At 37.1% G+C, this 19,125-nt stretch overlaps 1 non-coding gene across 1 annotated transcript; it reads left to right on the top strand.

The window, feature by feature from the left end:
* On the top strand, window positions 1-107 carry LOC128282714 (small nucleolar RNA R71). The gene has a single exon (XR_008273069.1). It is a non-coding gene; the product is annotated as a small nucleolar RNA R71 (small nucleolar RNA).
* Window positions 108-19,125: the final 19,018 nt, after the last annotated feature.

Consider the following 19,125-nt stretch of genomic DNA (forward strand, 5'->3'; position numbering starts at 1 on the left):
AACCCATGGTGAGGGCACCTTCTCAGTAAGTCTTTGTATCTCTCCCATGCATCGTAAAGTGTTTCTAAGTTTATCTGCACAAATGAAGAGATATCATTGCGTAATTTAGTTGTTTTAGCCGGTGAAAAGTATTTGAGTAAAAATTTTTCGGTTATTTGTTCCCAAGTAGTAATTGACCCTCGTGGTAACAAGTTCAACCACTGTTTAGCTATATTCCTCGATGAAAAGGGAAACAACCGAAGACGTATGGAATCATCAGAAACGCCAATGATTTTAAATGTATCGCAGAATTCCAGAAAGTTTGCTAAGTGAACGTTGGGATCTTCATCCTGCAACCCATCAAACTGAACAAACATTGTATCATTTGAATTGTGTTAGGTTTCAGTTCAAAAGTATTTGCAGCTACAGCAAGTCTAACTATGCTAGATTCAGTTCTTGTTAAAGAAGTTTAGCATAATCATACATAGTGCGTGGAGCAGGATTTTGATTAACCGCAAGCTGATTGTCTTGGTTTTCAGCCATCTCTTCGGTTAGGGGTTGAGTATCGTCCTCTTGCTCGTTCTCTATGTATCTTAAGCTTTGCCTTATTTCTCTTTGGTTTCTACGAACTGTGCGATCGATTTCTTTGTCAAAAAGTAATGGTCCTGACGGGTTTCTTCTAGTCATAAACTATAAAAACCTGCCAAGAGAAAGAAAAAGTAAATTAATAAATAATAATAATAATTTAAATTGAAAAAAAAATAAAAGGCTAAAGTAATAAGAATTGTGTGTTCCTAATATCTTAGTTTCACGGCAACGGAGCCAAAAACTTGATCGCATGATTTCGTGATAGGTTTTAAATATTTAAAATTACTCGTTCTTGAAACTGACTATTATCGCGATGCAGGCAAGTATACCTATCGAACAGTAGTATAGTTTTAGCAAGACCGGATTGTCGAACCCAAAGGAACTAGAAGCACTAGTAATGACTGTCTTTTTATTATCTAGCATAAGAATAAAGAGGTTTTTGTTTTAACTAACTAATTATCTAAACTAAGAACTCACAGAGAATAGAATTGGGAAATTGCTTTTGGGAAAATTGATTGAATGAAGGCAATACCTAAGGAAAAATCCACCTAGACTGTACTTGTTATTCTGGCTCCGAATCGGATGATTTATTCATTTAACTTGTTCCGTAAAGATCCCTAAGTCTATTCCTCCTCTGAATAAGATTTTATCTTGAATCAGTATCCTGGGATATCAAAACAAGAATTAAGAACACATAATTAAGAACAAGTTAAATATTTATCATACGATTCAGAAAATAATAACAAGATCCGTCTTAGGTTTCATTCCCCTTAGGTATTTAGGGGTTTTAGTTCATAACTAAACAAGAAACATCTCAGAATAATAAAGAATGCAAAACATAAAGAAAACCCAAAACTCTTGAAGGGAAATTGAGGAGAGATCTTCAGTCTTGATGATGAATCCAGCTTCTGAGATGGATCAATCGGCTTTCTTGGGGTAACTCCTTGCCCCTATTCTGTGTGTCCCTTTTCTTCCTCCTCTAAGGTGTATTTATAGGCTTTGGAATGCCTAAAAGCCCTCAAAATTAGCCTTTTCCGAATTGGACTCAACTTGGGCTCAACAGAGACACACCCGTGTGCAATTACTTCAGGCTATCTTCCAGCCTGCCAAATTGACACGGCCGTGTGGTCCGCCCACGTGAGGAGGTCCAGGCCATGTTGATTTCGTACTTTGGCCCATTTTCTCCATTTTTGGCCCATTTTTCATTCCTTTCGCTTTCCTATGCTCTCCTAGGTATAAAACATGAAATTAAAGCATTAGGAGCATCGAATTCACCAATTCTATTGGGAAATCATCCATAAAATGCGTTAAACATGGGGTAAAAATATGTATAAATTATGGTTTATCAAGGACCCACCATCTCAGCCACCACCCATCCATCGTCCAGTTCATGTGGTGGCTTCATACTCTGACATCTCTGAGCACCTTACCCGATTTAAGCTGCAATGTTTTGAGCGTTTCAATCACAGTGATGCTACTCTTCATCAGATTTGTCAGTACCTTCACATCTCATTGCCACCACCACCTCGCGAACCATCCGGCGATGACGATATTTAAAAACTTTTTATTTATTATTTTTATTTTCACTTTTATCTTTATTTATCTTCTTTAAGTACTTTTTATTTCATTTTCCTTTAATTTTAGTTTAATTTTTGTTTTCACAATTATTATTTTTGGCTATTTCATTACGAGTAATTATACTTCCTTATATTTCTTAAAGAGTTCCTGATTTTATCACAGTCATAAGGAGCTCCAAAGCTCATCATCAAATAGGAACTAAAAACTCAACTGGCAAAGGTTCTCCCCGACTGACATGTCCTGCTTGACCACAACCATAGCTACTACCAGATACAATATTCTTTTGGCGCAGGACTTATGGACTAATGAACCTCTACTACCACCAAAGTATCCTCCTCCACTCTCATCATTGCCTTGGCCGATTATTCTCCATACTCCAATTCAAGGAGTTCATTCATCATTCACGAATTTTCACCGCTCTCCCTATCTTATGATTATATATCTATATTTTTCAATATATCCATCTTTGTACATTGAGGGCAATGTACATCTTAAGTGTGGGGGGTCTTTTATATCATCATTAGAAATCCCTGAATTTTGTCTTATTCTCACGTGAATCACTCATATCACTATTAGAATGAATTTTAATTAAATTATGATTTTTATTGATATGTCTTGAATTAAAACATAGGCATTTATACATTAATTGTTTAAACTTTAAGACATTAGGGAATCAAGCATGATAAGTTGATTTTTTAAAAAAAAAACTTTTAGGTTGCTTCCCTAAGTTTAGGTATTATCTTGAGTTGAAATTCACAAGTTTAAACATCAAAAAGCCATAATTTTTTTTGAGATCTTGAGCCTTTAGAGCATATTTTATTTCTTTCATGCTCACTTTTATTATGAGTGCGTCAATATTGATTTGTTATTCTAGAACTTGCTTGATTATGCATGTTAAGACCACACCATTTGATTTGATATGTCAAGATGATAAAGGCATTTAAGTTTAACCCACTCACTCCACAAAAGCCTACCTTCATAATTAACCCTTAGTGATCCCCTTTTAGCCTAACAAGCCATTAATTGATTTACCCTCAATATTAACCCATAACCCATTATTGTTGAAATCCCCTAATTTGATCCCTATTTTTGTCGAGATTTGATTTGAACTAATTGCTTAGCTGTGTTTTATTCTTTGTTGTAATAATTAAGTTCTATGTTATTTGGCTTATTTTGAAAATAAAGTAAAAACAATCCTTACATACATATTAGTAGTAATTCGTTGTTTCTTGAGCTTGAGTGTTAATTCCATATTCTAAGAAGAACCTCACTTGTATTCAATTGATAATTAGTTATTTTTCTAGTTAGGTAATTTTTTCAATTCAATCTTGATTCTAACCTTTTCCTTCATCTTGTGACCACACCCCCTAACCAAAACCACGTTACAACCCTCTAAAGACCTTTTTGATTGATGTATCATCTCAATATATAGTGGTGGAGATTTGATTTTCATGCAAGCTTATGGTAATAACTTTTCATATTGACTAATAAGTGCTTTATTTGATATCCTTAAATACCTCGAGTGATTTGAGTTAATCTTTAGTAAGGATGTTAAACTCTATGATATTTTGATCAAAGGTGATTACTTAGATGAGGGGGGACACCTATGTTTTCATAATAAAATGCTCAACTTGGAATGTTTGAAACTTTGATGTACTTTTAGTTGAATTTTCAACGTATGATTACTTATGGATTATGTTGAGATATTATTGAGAGGGATTATAAATTGAGAAAAATTTATTTTGATTGTGAGTTGAGGATTTTGCTTGAGGACAAGCAAACGCTTAAGTGTGGGGGTATTTGATAAACCGTAATTTATACATATTTTTATCCCATGCTTAGCACATTTATGGATGGTTTCTCCTTAGATTTGGTGAATTCAATGCTCCTAATCCTTTAATTTCATGTTTTATACTTAGGTGAGCATAGAAGAGTAAAAAGAGCAAAAAATGGGCTGAAAACGGAGAAAATAGACCTACATGAGAAATCAACACGGCCTAGACTTCCTCACACGGGTGTGTCACACGGCCGTGTTCATTTGAAAGGATCGAAGCATGGCTTACATGGGTAGACTACACGCCCGTGCCTATTAAACAGCCTTGACCACGGGTTGGAGTAATCACACACGGGCGTGTCACACAGGCGTGTCCCTGCCAAGCCCAAGTATAGCCCAATTCAGAAAAGGCCACTTTTAAAGGCTTTTAGGCATTCTAAGGCCTATTTAAACACCGGAGGAGGCACTTAGAACAGACATGCAGAGTAGGAAGCAAGGAATTACTTAAGGGAAGCCGATTGGTCCATCTCAGAAGCCAAATTCATCGTCAAGACTGAAGATCTCCCTTCAATTTCCATTCAGGGGTTTTGGGTTTTCTTTATGTTTTCTATTCATTATTCTTTTGAGATGTTTTATTTTATAATTATGAACTAAATCCACTAAATACCTAAGGGGAATGAAACCTAAGACAGATCTTGTTACTATTATCTGAATTATATGATAAATATTTGACTTGTTCTTAATTGTCTGTTCTTAATTCTTGTTTTAATATTCTTGGAAATTGATTCAAGTTAATGCTCTTATTTAAAAGAGGAAAAGACCCTGTCTAAGAGTAAATTTTTCGTAATTAAGCGGAGTTGATTGCACCCCTAGAGATAGGGTGATAAGATTTTGTCAGATTAGGGTGAAACCTAATAAGGGGATCCATAGATCGAGTTAATGCAACACTAGGGCGTTAATTAGAAAAAGATTTCAATTAAATCAACCTAGGGTTAGACGTTATTAGTCTCAAGAGAGATAATAATAGAACTTAGGGATTTCTACGGATCAAGTCAAATAAATAAATCATCTGATTCAGAGTCAAATAACAAGTGAAGTCTAGGTGGATTTTTCCTTGGGTATTGTCTTAATCAATCGAATTTTCCCCAAAGCTTTTCCCCAATTTCTCTCTGTGCACTCTTAGTTTAGTGAATTAGTTTAGATAAACAAATCCCTTAATTTTTAGGCTAGATAATAAAAAGAAAGTAATTACTAGTACTATTAGTTCCTTTGGGTTCCTTTGGGTTCCTTTGGGTTAGACAATCAGATAGGTACACTTGCCTTCATCATGATAATAGTTAGTTTCAAGAACGATTAATTATAAATTTTTAAAACCTGTCGCAAATATCACGTACCAAAGGGTATAGTCATCTTTCGATTAACATTACAAGCAGACTGAATCACACATTGGTTAAGGTGGGTTTCAATGCCATTCTTTTGGGATTAAGTGTTAGTAAAAGGTATTGACATTAACCAAAAACATTGATTGATGTAGGGTTGCTATTGGGAGATTTCTCACGCGATTCTGTAGAAAAAGGTGTGTAACTGTACACTGTAAACCATTACTATCGAAAAGTCAAAAAAGGAGTGTAATCACACCCCTATTGAACTGCGAATCGGTGAACGCCGAAAAATTGAAAAGCTGAAACTTTGGCATTTGAGGCCTCGCGAACATGCGATCACTCATGGGGTAAATCAAGCACGCAAATCATGGGCGATAGAAAGTAAAGGCCACCACATGCGTTTTCATGGACTGGGGCCGTTATGGGCCTCGATAGGCCATAATGGATCGAATAGGCCTAATAGTCCCGTGGGCCCGTGTGGGTAAATTTCACCGTTAAGCGGGAAGTAGATAGACTTGTCATGTTGCACGCATGACTCAGGTTGTTTTTGGACCTTGATAGATCGGAATGGGCCGTGTGGGCCCAATGTGCTCATGGGCCTCACGCGGATAAAATCCATGGTAAGTGTCAAATTATGAGCTAGGCTATAGTGTTCGCATAGCCGTGACTGGAATTGGGCTAAATGGGCCACACGAGTGTGTGGGCCCACTTGGGTCGAGTAATGGGCCTTAGGCCCATTTGCACAGTTATGTCTGTTTAGGTTACTTAAGTCGCTCAAGGCAATGGTGGACATCTGTTGAGTCGTTAAGACCTCGGTTTGTAAAATTACCAAAATACCCTCGAATTGTAAAATTATCGAAATACCTACTGTTTGTAAAATTACCGAAATACTCCCAGTTTGTAAAATTACCGAAATACCCCCAGTTTGAAAAATTACCAAAATACCCTCAGTTTGTAAAATTACCGAAATACCCTTGTAATGTACAATTACGAAAATACCCTTGTAGTGTACAATTACCAAAATACCCTTGTAGTGTAAAATTATCGAAATACCCCTGTAGGGCAAAATGATTGTTTTTCCCTTATAGGTAGTTGACCGACTTAGACTGTGAATTTGATTGATTTGACTGTGATCGTACGACTGTGTTATAACTGACTTGACTGTAGTCATATGACTGTTATGCTTTTAATATATGTTTAAATGACTGTTACTGAGCATGACCATTTTGCATACACATGTCATGATTGAACATGACATACATGACATATTGCATGGGGTTGGGATATTGATATGGAGGAATTTTTGATAGGGTTGCATGGGTTGCACGAGCCGACTGTGGATCCAGTATTGATTTGTTAAGGTCGCACGAGTCACACAAGACGATTGTGGACCGACGGACGGCTTAAAATGCATAATCTTGATTATGGGTTTGTGCCAATCGTATTTACCTGTGGCTAAGTGCCTATCATATTTATTGATGACTCTGTGTCAATCATATTTACCGTCACTGATGGCTATTGGCCAAACTTATTACAGTTACCGATAGCTTTGTGCCATCCTGATTATGGCTCTATATCATCCTGATTATGGCTCTGTGCCATCCTAATTATGGTTTATAACCATTTTGTTTATGGCTCTTGGCCATTCTTTTTACGGGCAGCTTTGCTGTGATTTTGGTTAGTGCCACAACCAGTGCTAACATTGGGAGTGTAGGGATAGCGTGGGTGATTTATTCCCCGCAAGTAGTGCAGGGTTGGACGAAGGCAAGTGCAGGGTTGGATGGGATGGGTTAGCATGCATCACACATTATGCATATGGAACTGTTGCTGATATGGGCTAGGCCCAACTATTACTGATATTGAGAATGGGCTAGGCCCAATTGATTCTGATGAGGGCTGAGACCAAAGTTAAATTGTACTGGGCTTAGGCCCACACATATGGTTCTGTTAGTTTAATGGGCTCCGACCCAGACTGATTTTGAATTTTTTCTCTTTACTAACTATTTTAATTTGGGAGGGGATTGCACACTGGGTTTTTATAAACTCACCCCTTTTATTAACTGTGCAAGTAATCCCCAGCATTAGGAGGATCGATGCTGCGAGAGACCCGGAGATAGCCACACAGCTGCTTTTGTTATCTACTATGTTTATTTGCTTCTCAGTACTTTAAATTCGGTTTCATTTGTAATAAGGCCTCTCTGGTTTCTATTTTAAACTTTGGGATTTTATTTACTATGTTTGATATTTGTTAGAAGTAGATCGTGGTTTTCCAAAAAAATAATTGTTTTCAAAACATTACGTTTTCGTAACTTAACTTTTAAACACCACGTTTTCGTAAATCGGTTACTTTTAAAATTAGCTTCCGCAACCTAAAAAGAATTTCGAGAATAATATTAATAAGTTTACAATGTACTATGTTTTAAATAAGAAGGGTTTTTAATGAAAACATGTTTTTCGGAAAACACTTCAATGTGACATGCCAGATTCGGGCTTAACGTCTAGGCTGAGTTTGGGGTGTTACATGAGATGCCCTTGGCAAATATTTTGGAGATTGAATTATTCGACATATGGGGCATTGACTTTTAAGACGTATGGGGCATTGACTTTTCAGGCCCGTTTCCTTCTTCATTTGGAACAAATGCATCTTAATTGTTGTGGACAACGTATCCAAGTGGGTTAAAGCTAAATCATACCCTAAAAATAATGCTAAGGTAGTCATACGATTCCTACTTAAGCATGTGTTTACACGATTTGGGACACCAAGAGCTATTATTATTGAAGAAGGTTTTCACTTTGTGAACAAATGGCTTAAGTGGTTGCTTGAAAAATATGATATGAAGCATAAGATTGCTACTACCTATCACCCCCAGTCTAATGGGAAAGTTGAAAGAGTGAACCGTGAAATCAAAGGTATTCTTGAAAGGATAGTACGCCCCAGTAGAAAATATTGGTCTCAAAGGCTCAATGATGCATTATGGGTCAATCAAACAGCATTTAAGACACTGTTAGGAATGACTCCTTATGGATTTTCGTCCTCGAAAATCTTAACGGTGAATAAGTTCGGGTACTGATCTCTCATAGTCTCCGTAGGTTTCGATGTGGCTTTTTCGACTTTATTCCTATGCCACAAAACTTTCACAAGTGCTATACTCTTATTTCTCAATTGTTTGACTTCCAGGGCTAAAATCCTGACCGGCTCTTCGCCATAAGTCATGTTCGAAAGAATGTCAACCTCTAACGGCTCAATCACATGCAAACGGCCTGAACTATATCAACGTAACATGGACACATGAAACACGTCGTGAATCTTTTCCAATTCTGGTGGCAAGTCTAATCAGTAGGCAACTGGCCCTACTCTTTCGATAACCACATAAGGTCCTATGAAGCGAGGACTCAACTTGCCTTTTATACCAAATCTGAGGAGTTTTCTCCACAGAGATACTTTTAAAAATACCTTATCACCGACTTGAAACTCAATTTCCTTTCTTTTCAAATCCGCATAGGATTTCTATCTATCTGAGGCAGCCTTCAAGTAGTCACGAATCACTTTAACCTTTTCTTCAGTCTCCTTGACTAATTTGACCTCGTGAATCTGACCCTCTCTATGCTCAGTCCAATATAAGGGCGTTCGACACTTTCGCCCATACAAAGCCTCATAAGGCGCCATTTCAAGACTTCTCTGATAACTATTATTATAGGTGAATTCAATCAACGGTAGATACTTTTCCCAACTGCCTTGGAACTCAAGGACACAACACCGTAACATGTCCTCTAATATCTGAATTACTCTCTTTGACTAACTGTCGGTTTGAGGATGAAAAGCTGTGCTAAAACTTACCTTTGTTCCCAATGCCTTTTGTAACTTTTTTCCAAAACCTCGAGGTAAATCTCGGGTCTCTGTCTGAAATTATCGATATGGGCACTCCATGAAGCCTCACAATCTCAGAAATATATAAGTCGGCTAGTTTCTCGAGGGAGTAGTCATACGCACTGGTATGAAATGGGCCGACTTGGTTAGTCTATCCACAACAACCCATACTCCATTTCTCTTTTTCAGGATTACTGGCAAGCCCATCACAAAGTCCATAGTGATCCGATCCCACTTCCACTCGAGGACCATGATAAGCTGAAGTAAACCCGAAGGTACTTGATTTTTAGCCTTTACTTGCTGAGATACTAGGCACTTGGAGACGAACTCAGAAATGTCTCTTTTCATACCCAACCACCAATAAATTTTCTTATGGTTGTTGTACATTTTTACACTACCCGGGTGGACGGACAAACAACCAGTTTGTGCCTCTCTCAGAATCTTCTGAATAAGCTCATTGTTCTTGGGTACACAAACTCTCTCTTTGAACATTATACATCCATCGGTGCTAATACGGAAATCTAGTTCAATTCCCGACTCACACTGAGTTCTCTTGGCTTACAATTTCTCATCACCTTTCTGAGCTTCTAGGATCTCTTGAAGAAACATCGGTCTAGCTCTCAACTCAGTTAGAACTAAACCATCATCAGAAAAAGTCGTATTGGCATTCATTGCTCAGAGTGCAAATAATGATTTCCTACTCAATGCATCTACGATGACGTTTGCCTTCCCCGAATGGTAATCGATAATCAACTCGTAATCCTTTAACAGCTCTAACCATCGACGTTGCTGCAAATTCAACTTCTTTTGAGTCATCAAGTACTTTAAGCTCTTATGGTCGGTGAATACCTAACATTTCTCTCCATACAAATGGTGTCTCCAAATCTTCAATGTGAACACTACAGCCGCTAGTTCCAAGTCATGGGTCGGGTAATTTCTCTCGTGTGGCTTTAGTTGTCTCGAAGCATAGGCTAGAACCTTGCCTTCTTGCATGAGCACACACCCCAAGCCATTCAAGGAGGCGTCACTATATATCACAAATTCCTTGCCCGACTTCGGTTGCACTAACACCGGTGCTTCTATCAATAAAACCTTCAGTTTCTCAAAACTTTGTTGGCACTTTTCTATCCATTCGAACTTGACATCTTTTTGCAACAGTCTTGTCATCGGCATAGGTATCATAGAGAATCCGTTTACAAACTGTCTGTAGTATCCGGTCAAACCCAAAAAGCTTCAAACTTTAGTTACATTCCTCAACAATTTTCATTCTACAATAGCTAAAATCTTGCTTCGGTCAACTCAGATTTCGTCACATGACACAATATGTCCTAGAAACCCAACCTCTTTAAGCCAAAATTCATCTTACTGAACTTGGCATATTTCTGCTTGTCTCTCAAGGTTTGTAACACAACTCTCAGATGCTTCGCGTGCTCACTCTCATCACGCGAATAAATCAATATGTCATCGATAAATATGATGACAAACTTATCCAGATTCGATCGAAAAATGTAGTTCATCAAATCCATAAACACTACTGGGGCATTAGTCAAACCAAAGGGCATGACAAGGAACTCATAATTCTTGTATCTTGTCCGAAGCATAGTCTTCGGCACATCTTGCTCTTTAACTCTCACTGAAAATAACCAGACCTCAAGTTTATCTCGGAGAACACCGTGGCTCCTTTCAACTGATCGAATAAATCATCTATCATTGGCAAAGGGTACTTGTTCTTCACCATTACCTTATTGAGTTGTCTATAGTTGATACATAATCCCATAGACCCGTCTTTCTTTTTCATGAAGAGTATCAGAGCACCCCATGGTGAAAAACTCAGTCTCGCAAAGCCTTTGTCCGTTAGCTCTTGCAACTGTGCTTTCAACTCCTTTAACTCCGTTGGAGCATCTTATATAGAGTAATTGAGATTGGTGTCGTGCCAGGGACCAACTCAATTCCAAACTCTACTTCCCTCACTGAAGGCAATCCTTGTAATTCTTCCAGAAACACGTCTGTAAACTCACAAACTACTGGTACCGATTCAATCTTCAACTCAGACACTTGAGTATTCAGCACAAAAGCTAAGTAAGCCTCATATCCTTTTCTCAAATATTTCTCGATAGTTAAAGACGATATTACTACAGGCAAATTATCTGACCCATCTGGTCCAACTCGAAGAACATTCCCATCTTCCAATTTCAACTCAATTATCTTTTTCCCGCAGTTCACTACAACACTATGAGCAGTCAACCAGTCTATCCCAAGGATTACATCAAACTCATTAAACGACAATAACATCAAGTTAGCCAGAAAACAATAACCTCTAATTGTCAAAGGGCAATTCCTATATACTTGGTTCACTAGCACATGTCTGCCTAAAGGATTAGACACTTTTATTACAAACTCAGTGGACTCTACTAGCATACTCATACGAGGTATTTATGCTATAAAAATGTAAGAGTAGGTAGATCCCGAGTCAATTAAAGTAACAACAGATATATCATGGATAGAAAAAGTACCCGTGATCACATCGAGAGACTCTGCCTCTTCTTGGGCACGTATATCATAGGTCCTTGCTGGCACTCTGCCCTCGGACTTCACCGTAACATCTCTTGGCATGCCTCTACTGCTAGCCCCACTTCCGGGGTTCTTTTGTAGTTTACCCCTAAAGGGAGCACTACTTGCTTTCACATCTTGTTTCCTTTCTCTCTCATCCAATTTGGGGCAATCACGGATAAAGTGTACCAATGACCTACACTTGAAACAGTCCCTTTCAGTCCCTCGGCACTCACCAAAATGACACCTACCACATTGTGAGCATTCTGGCCTATTTGGCCGAGTGCTACCGACGCTTGCGACTGAAGTGGTTTGGGCTTTAAAAGTTGTGTTCTGCCTATTTTTGTTCCTATTCGAATACCTCACCAAAGCATTTGATCAGGTAGTGAAATTTCTCGATCTTTTGGATGAGGACTGATGTGATTTCCCCATCCGTCTCTTTTTTGAATCTCGTGACTTAAAAGCCACTTTCTTCCTTCCATTAATCAGCTCTTTGGCCTTATAGGCTCTTTCAACAAGTGCTACAAATTCCCGCAGGTCTAAGATGCCATCGAACACTCGGATATCTTCATTTAGGCCGTCCTCAAACCTTTTACACATGGTAGCTTCTGTAGACACGCACTCCCACGCATACTTTCTAATCCTCACAAACTCATGTTCATATTTCGTCACTGACATTTGGTTTTGCTTTAGCTCTATGAATTCTTTCCTCTTTTGATCTATGAATCTTTGGCTAATATACTTTTTTTGAAATTCTTCCTCGAAGAATTCCCACGTAATCTTATCTCTCGATACGACAGACATGAGAGTGTTACACCACTAATAAGTTGAATCCCGTAGGAGCGACACTGCCCATTTCACGCACTCTTCAGGTGTGCATGATAGTTCATCGAATACTCTTATGGTATTTTCTAGCCAAAACTCTATCCTCTCTGGGTCATCATTTATACTAGCATGAAATTCCTTGGCCCTTTGTTTTTGGATCTTGTCTACCAGAGGCTTCTCTCTTCTAAACATGTCCACACCTTGTGGAGCTACCAGGGCATACTGAGGAATCGGAGCAGGTGGGGGAGGTGGAGTGTTCAGGTTCGCACGAACTAATTCTGTGTACCAAGCATATATCATACGGAGATAGGATTCTCTAACCCCTCCGCCTTGGCCCATATTCACGGGCTCACTCTCAACTGACGCACTCCATTCAGCGAGAGCCTGAGCATTACTTTCCACGTCATCTGCCGTGGCTCTATCAGGATCCATTTACTATATAAAAACATAATTTATAATCATCAGAATTCATCACACTATCAATATACAGTTATGGCATGTATAGCTAGACTAGTACTCTCTCTAGATTAGTCCTAGCACCGACTAAATCATAGCTCTGATACCATAAAATGTAACACCCCATACCCGTAACCCACGCTAGGGCAGAATATAAGGCATTACCTAACTTGATTTCATGCACACAAACAATCTCGATTCACTAAAACTCGGCCCAAATTAAAACTTTTTCAGTTTCTACTTTAAACTTCTTTTACAAGCCTACGAGCCCCAAATTGACCATTGGAAACTAATCGGACCATTCCAGGTCCTTAAACCAACTATGACAATTTTTTGTCTTTAAAATAGGGCACATGCCCATGTGGCCATTTCGACATGGCCGTGTTGATAGCCCGTGTAGCTCACACAGCATAAGCACTCTAGGACACGCCCGTGCCCCACACCCGTGTCACTCACACTGCCACGACACGCTTGTGTCTTAGCCCATGTACAAAAACCTGCTTATTCTATTTCTGACATCTGCATCCCCAAAATGTCAAACGGCTATGGCACACGCTTGTGTACTAGGACATGTACTCCACACAGCTGAGACACACGGCTGTGTCTTTGCCCGTATGTTTATTACCATGCCTACTGACTTGAAATTTTTACATGCAGGGGGACACATGGCCGGATCACATGCCCATGGGGCTGATCGTGTGTCACACACGGCCAGGACACACGCCTGTGTGTCTACCCATGCAGGCAATATAAGGCTGTTTACCAAGCCTCATTACCACCCTTACATACCTATTTTCATACAAATGCCAACCAATACCAAAACAAGCATAATTTCCATAATCAAATCAGCCACAATAGACATTCATTCAACCATGAGGATGCATCTTTTATAAACTCAAAACAAATGTTAGCCATTTTTCAAGGATTAATACGAAGTGTGGGATTTATCCCAAGCCAACACATTTGACCAATTATCAAAGATACAAATAATAAGGTCTAGCCCTACACATGCCATATGTAAAAATATAAATCCAACTATATCGAATGCTTCGGCTGATAGTGTGATCGATATTTCTGACTTCCAGTGATCATTGAGCTAGTTAGGCGACATTGTAAGGAAATAGAAAGGAAAAGGGAGTAAGCTTAAAAGCTTAGTAAGTTGCATATAAATAGGTATATCACAACATTTACTCAAAATCAACATACTCATATCACCAAAATAGGCATAGGTGTAACTTACTCATTACCATCCATACAAGTCACATATTACATATAATGAGCTCATATCTCATACGTACCAATTAGGTACCTGTATTATTCACAACACGATTATACTTTCCTTATTAGCTTAAAAACATAACATTTACCGTTGAACCATTTGGAACACTATCGAATATTCATTAAGCCTCAAACGCGGGTAAGGTGCCTATGCCATGTCCCAGACATGGTCTTACACTGACTATCATCATCGAGGCCAATGCCATGTCCCAGACATGGTCTTACACTAGCTCTCACATATCCGTGCTGATGTAGTGTCCCAAACATGGTCTTACACTGACTATCATCATCGAGGCCGATGCCATGTCCCAGACATGGTCTTACACTAGCTTTCGCATATCCATGCCGATGCGATGTCCCAGACATGGTCTTACACTGACTATCATCATCGAGGCTGATGCTATGTTGTAGACATGATCTTACACTAGCTCTCGCATATCCGTACTGATGCCATGTCCTAGACATGGTCTTGTACTGACACATCTCGTAGCCGTTGCATGTCCCAGACATATCTTATACTGGCTTACGTCCCGAGGCCAATGCATGTCCCAGACATGTCTTACACTGGCACTCGTCTCAATGCCGATGCCATGTCCCAAACATGGTCTTACACTGGCTCTCATAATGTGGCTGATGCATGTCCCAGACATGTCTTACACTAGCTCAAGAAAGTGACCCAAATGTCACAGCATGAATATCCGGTTTATTTCTTAGGATTCCACGGGATTTCCACTATCACAATTATCATTATGCATTCTCAATTCACAATCAACCAATTCATGCTATATCAATTCAATGACAATTCAAACACATATGGTAGCAATATAATTTTATTATTTACATACATCTTACCTCGAATTACAAAATGTACACAACTAGTCGATTTAGTCGATTTGCTTGGACTTTCCCCGTCTAGGTTCGGATTTGGTAAATCTTGATCTATAATAGCAAAATGCACTCATTTAGTCACTAAACACAATTAGGAAATCTAAATTTCTGTCTTAGGTAAAATGACCATTTTGCCCCTAGACCTTGGCAAAATGACCATTTTTCCCCTATGCTCGAAAATTGATTTTCATTGAATTTCTTCGTATCTTGAGCCTAGATGAACCCTTTTTACTCTTATAGAAACTACAAATTCTCACTATTTCACATATTTACCAACTATTTTAGAACTTATGCAAAATAGCCCATTTAGGTGTTTTCCATGAAAACTCCTTCACAAAAGTTGTTTATAACATAACTAGGACTCATATTCTGCCATAAAAACTCAGCAAACATTATAAATCCTCTCATTGTAAAACTCTAGATTCTTGTTCATTATGCACAATAATCCTTTCATTTGAAAGCTCATGCTTCAAGGAGTCCAAAAATGTAAAAATCATTAAGAGGAACTATCAAAATCACTTACTTGAGAGGGCTTAAAGTTGCTGAAATTTTTGAAGCTTTCAAACCCCAACAATGGCTGATAATTTTGGCCAAGAAGAGAAAAATGATAGCTTCTCCTTTTTTTTTATTTAATATCACACTAGACAAAATTGATGACCTAAGCTTCACCTAATTTTAACCTTCTCCAAAATTTGTCTCCTATGGCCGGCCATGCTATAGAAAAAGAGTCTAATTTCCCCTTTAAGGTCGTCAATTTTGATCCTCTATCAAATTGACACTTTATGCTATCAAATTAGGACTTTTACATTTTATGCGATTTAGTCCTTTTTCGCAATTGGGCTCACAAACGTCAAAATTAACTTACCAAATTTTTCATTCACTAATATATTCAAGCTACAACATCAAAATATTAATAAAATAATCTTTTTGACTTCAAATTTATGGTTTTGAGACCTCTATTTTAACTAGCCCCTAAATCGGGCTATTACAGAATCTGATAAGGAACCGAATAGTCCTAAACCAGTTGAAGGATCTAAAAACCATGAACCAAAGGTTGAGATAGGAGACGAACCAGTCAGGCTAAGTGTTGAACCTGAACCTACAACTTCTATGCCAACTTCTGCAAGTGCTTCAAGGAAATCAGAGTTGTCAATTTTGATGGATATGTGCAGGTTCATGCACAATTAACAACAAACTTACTGGAAATATGCAAAAATTAGAGATGAACCAATTCAAAATTCTTTTAAGAATATCTTTAATACTTTTGTTCCTAAGTTCCAAGATGCTGTCTTTGAGACACGGACGGAAGATATTGACGATGCAAGCGGAGATGGAGCTAAAGAAGATAAGGGGAATGAGTTAGAAAAATAAAATGGGGATTCTTATTTTGTTATTTATTTAATTATTTTTAGGTCTTTAGGAATTTATTTCTTTCATAATTAGGATTTAATTTCTACTAAATAAAACATAGCAAGCATGAATAAACTTAACACTTCTTTAGAAAGAAAAAGACTAAGTGATGTGGTAATGGGAATGAACATGTCTAGGATTGGGTTATTAGGAAAGACTTGGTATTTAAGCAGTCTTAATGACTCATCTCTCTTTCTTTACAACCCTTCCTGGTGTAGTTTTCATTCATTAATTTGTTCTTGCAATGAGGACATTGCTTCTTTTTAAAGGGGGTAAGGCAAATAAATTGCTCAAAATTTTAAAATTTTTAAGTATGTTTCAATCATTTCTTTCATAAGTATGTTTTCATAAATGAATGTTTAGAGACATTTTTTGTTAATGAGATAGTTTGTATGCAAGTATGAATGATGATTTTATCTAAGTGAAAGTATGTTATCATGAAGAATAGAATGCTTTATGATCTTAGCCTTAGTAATGTTTGCCATGAAAACTTAGTTTCTTTTGAGATTAGACATGAATAAAGGTTTATATCTTTAGAATTGACTTAGTAACTATCTTGAGGAGAAATCCTGCGGCACATAAAAATCTAAAATGATATAGGCACTATTTCTTTAAATCGTTTGAGCCTTTTCAAGCCAACCGTATGATATTAGACCCTTGAAAATGTAATTTTGAGCTTAAAGGCCTGTTTATTGCAATAAACCTACATTATAAGCCACATTACCATCTTTTAAAATTATCCTAATTTTGTGCACCCATCTTAACTAAAGTTGTCTTGGTAATCAACATTTGATGGAATTTTCAAAAAGATGTATGTGCTCATGCTTAAAAAAAAAGAATAGCAGTTTGCTCAATCTCCAAAAAGGAAAAATGTATGGGCTTGAGTTTAAAATAAGTTTGGAGATGTTCTAAAGGTTCACTTAAAGAGAAAGGTTGTATTACGAGAAGACCAAGACAAAGTTAAAGGTTAAGATTTTTTAAAACCAAAATGTCCCATCTCTTAAAATCCTTACCTTTAACCGAGCCCCATTACAACCTTATAAAAGACCTATTGATTTGATGATTATGTCACCTACATTAGTGGAGAGGAAGTCCTAAGTTCAACATATGAAGATTAAAAATAAGCCTTTTGACTGTTTGCTTGATTGATAAGAAATTATGTTGAATGAAGAATGTTAACTGTGGCTGTGACATATATACAAACTATGATTCATGTTGGCATATTTTGAAACTTAGTATAAAATTCTCAAAATGTTTGCATATGAATTACTTGTTAATAAAAAAGATTGATGAGCATGAAGTTCTTAATGCATAATTATAGGACAAAGATTGATGCTGCTTACACAATTAGCAATTTTGCCTTAGCAAGACCTTTTCCTGTGCAGAAACATTGCTCGGGACGAGCAATGATTTAAGTTTGAAGGTGTGTAAACTGAAAAATATATAGGATTTTTCCTATGTAATTTATCACTTTTTACTTAAATACATTTTTAAAACTAAGTAATTGTTTAATAAATTAATGAAATATGTGAAAGTATGAAATTAGGACGAAATTATTAAAATGTGATTTTATGTTTTATTATATAGTTTTCATGTATAAAATAAGCATGAAATTTTGTCATAGAAATTATTAAAATGTGATTTTATTCTTTATTATATAGTTTTCATGCATAAAATGGCTTATTTTATATTGATTTGAGCATATTATATTTTTAAGATATAAAATGGGCCATGCATGATTAAATTAATTAATAAAATATTAAATTATATTTAATAATTCCTTTCAAAATATTTCATTAATAATTTGGGTTTTAATTAATTATTTAAATTGTTTAAATTTTATTCTTTGGTCCTTTAACTTATTAATTTATTTTGGAGAGGTTTGATAGCTTTGTTGGATTGCAAAACCATCCAAATTGAAGACCAAGTCAACCCAAATTTGACTACACATGGCTGTTCTTTTAAGCCACTTTTTGGTTTAATTACACAAAGTCCTTGCATTGTTGAAGAAATTAGAGATTTGCCCGAAGATTTACAATTGACTGAGTCTCAGTAGTGAGTTATTATGGCATTTAATTTTCTTTAAAATCAAGTAAAAATCAGCTCAAATTCCACTAATTGTGGTCGGCCATCCAATTGACTAAACCTAGCTATTTTTAGCAAACTACCCACCACTCTTCACCTATAAATATGATCCTTTCATTCCCTCATTCATTCATCATTCTCTATTCTCTCCAAATTCTCTTAGCCTTTTCCATTCCCCACACCTAGCATCATCTCTTCATAGAGATTTTAGCAATTAAGCCTTTTAAAGAGCCTTTGGTCAGCCACCTTGGAGAGCAATTAGCAAAGGAGCAAAGCAAAGTAGTGAAGGAGCCTAGTCAGTCAGAGTCTTGGGTGACAGCCACTTTGATTTGGGTTTAATCTTCCCTTTCTTTAATTTAATCTGAAAATGTTTGCTATGTGTTCTTTGTTATTGTTTACAACAATGTTAGCTTAATTTTATTTAAGCTAGGATGATTGCTTTGATTAAATAATACTTATTTGAT

This window comes from Gossypium arboreum, chromosome 10 (genome assembly GCF_025698485.1).
Source record: "Gossypium arboreum isolate Shixiya-1 chromosome 10, ASM2569848v2, whole genome shotgun sequence".
Taxonomy (NCBI): Eukaryota; Viridiplantae; Streptophyta; class Magnoliopsida; order Malvales; family Malvaceae; genus Gossypium; species Gossypium arboreum.